The sequence below is a fragment of the Poeciliopsis prolifica genome, unplaced genomic scaffold (assembly GCF_027474105.1).
Source record: "Poeciliopsis prolifica strain line A6 unplaced genomic scaffold, Auburn_PproV2 SCAFFOLD037, whole genome shotgun sequence".
Classification (NCBI taxonomy): domain Eukaryota; kingdom Metazoa; phylum Chordata; class Actinopteri; order Cyprinodontiformes; family Poeciliidae; genus Poeciliopsis; species Poeciliopsis prolifica.
In genome coordinates, this window is record NW_026562412.1 from 87501 (window position 1) to 90000 (window position 2500).

The following is a 2500-nucleotide window of genomic DNA, read 5'->3' on the forward strand; positions in this document are numbered from 1 at the left end:
CTCTGAAATGGTCCACACCACACCCTGGACCTCCAGGGCCGCCCAGGCGAGACTCTCGCCCACGCCGCCAGTCGGGGTAGACTGGCGGACTCCCTGCATCGGGCAGACCAGCTTCCCCAGTGCCCATTACAGGCACACTGTCTGCGTCACCGCCTGCCTTGGTCCACAGTTTCACCCAGTCAGATTGCGACACAGTGTGTTTCGTTAGGGTACGCGTCCAATCGTCCACCGACTTGGACATCTTATACAGGCGTCGCACCTGTATCGACGGTATTAGTCTTTCCAGTCGCAGGATACCCAAGCCACCATCCCGACCCGTGAATACAGCAGTCCATTGCCCGCCGATGGGGGCAAATGCAACCACTGCTTCACCGCTTTCCTGACTAACCCGTCAATTCGGGCTAGTTTGGTCCGTTGGTACTCCACTAGATCAGCCTGGTACATAAGCGAGGGAGAGCAAATGTGTTCAGTATCCGTACCTTCTGTGAGGGCTTCAGAGGAGCCTCCGAGATCCGAGCAACCCACAAGCTCAAGTTTGGGATAAGATCTGGAGTCACAATGCCTTGCCCCGGACCCACCTGGACCCCTAAATAACGCACTGATTCCCCTGGAGGAATCATGTGAATGGGGGATCCACCGATCCTCCAGGCTCACAGTCGTTAACCCGCCCTTGTCCATGTAGAATCCGTGACACTTCTTGGGCTGAACCTCAACCCCGTCAGTTGGCAGAACTCCTCCAAAATCCCGAGGCTCCCATTCATTGCCTCCACCGACCCTGCCACCAAAACCAAATCGTCAGCGAATGCCAACGCGGAGATCGACAGATCTCCCCAACGTACCCCGAATCTGGTCTGTTCGAGCCTATGGATGAGGGGGTCCATAGCCAGGTTGAAAAGCAGTGGTGACATAGGATCACCCTGCTTAACACCCACTTTCATGTGAATCTTCTGTGTGTGACGTCCACACAGTTCACCCTGGTCACGCAATCCACATATGAGTTACGAATCAACTCAATAACGTGAGGGTCGACCCGGCGCTCACCCAAGGCACACAGGATATGCTCATGGGCTATGGAGTCAAAAGCCTTAGCAAAGTCAACAAACACGACTGCTAGAGGGCTCCCGTCCCGCCTCGAGCGCCTGATGATCTCACCCACAATCAACAGGTTCTCCGCGCAACCACTCGAGGAGGCCAGGAAACCCCTCTGCCGAGGACTCAGAGGACACGCACGCGCCATCCTCATGGTAAGAATCCTCGAAAACAGCCGAAGCACCACCGAACCGATGGTCACTGGACGCCAACCGCTGACCTCCAGCAGCTCACCAGGATCAGTGGACTTCGGTAGCAATGTCGTCCTGCATTCCTTGAAGGCCCGGGGTATGACTCCACGGACCAACCACGTCGTGTATAGCCGTGCCAGTTGCTCGCCCCTGGGGTCCCAGCTCAGCAAACCCTTTTTGCTGATCCTGTCTGGGCCTGGGGCCGAGCCGTTTGCCATCTTGTTTAGGTTTTCCATCACCTCTGCCGCCAGGATGGGATTGTAGAACTCCTGGTTGTCGGAGACTAAACCCGTTCGGAACTCCCCAAGCCCGTGGAACTGCTCTCCGACTTCCCATCTCTCACGAAACGCTTCGTAGATCTGGTCCGCCGGTAGGGCGCATTCCTGGCTCTCGGCCCCATCCAGGATCCGTGCCGCGAGCCTGGCCTGGTCCCTCGAGTACCAAAACTGGCACTCTCGGTACACACGCCTACGTTGGGCAAGACGCCTTACCCAACCCTTCGCTTGGTTCTGCTCTCGAACGGGAGGACGGGCCCTACCAGGCCGCTCCACTCCCCCACCCAGCCTCGAGATGATTTCTGACGCTGAGGATTCGATCAGAAAAGGGTTCTGATCTACGTCCCTAACAAGGTCAGCGATAGCCTTCACCTCTTCGCCACCCTCTCTGTCACCCCAACCAACCAACGCTTCCCTAATCCTGTCCGATGACAGGACCTGGGGTGACGGTGACAAAGACTGCGCAGCCAGAGGTTCAGGGTCAGTTAGGGACAGTGGGAATCTCGTTCATCCATTCATGCGCGTCACTAATTAGATGACGAGGCATTTGGCTATTTAGGCGACTTGTCCGCAACAACTCGCTTTCCGGCTTGAAACGTGGCCGTCACGTGTCATCGTAGTGCTGCGATTTTGTTGTAATCATCACGAGCCCCACTGCCCCACACAATTTCCAGGCACCGCAGCCTGGGGGGCTGTGCACAACCCTCCGTACCTTCAGGCAACCACTCCGGGTTCCAACACTGGCCCTCACCCGATCATCGTCTCACCGCGCCCGTGAGCCGGGTGAGCGAAATGCCTCTTGATACACCCTGGGCTCCTCCCTTCCGTGAATGGCTACCCCCCTCCACCAAACCGTACCCGCCCGGCGGATGCAGCGCCCCGAATGCACATGGAACCAGCAGGCCTTAAGAAACGCCCCCAAGTGTCTCTCCCCCACCCCCACCA

The 2500-nt window shown here is 57.5% G+C and overlaps 1 pseudogene; it reads right to left on the bottom strand.

Annotated features, from left to right (window-relative positions):
* LOC129374922 (28S ribosomal RNA) overlaps positions 1-2500 on the bottom strand; it is an 8148-nt pseudogene that overhangs the window by 1987 nt on the left and 3661 nt on the right.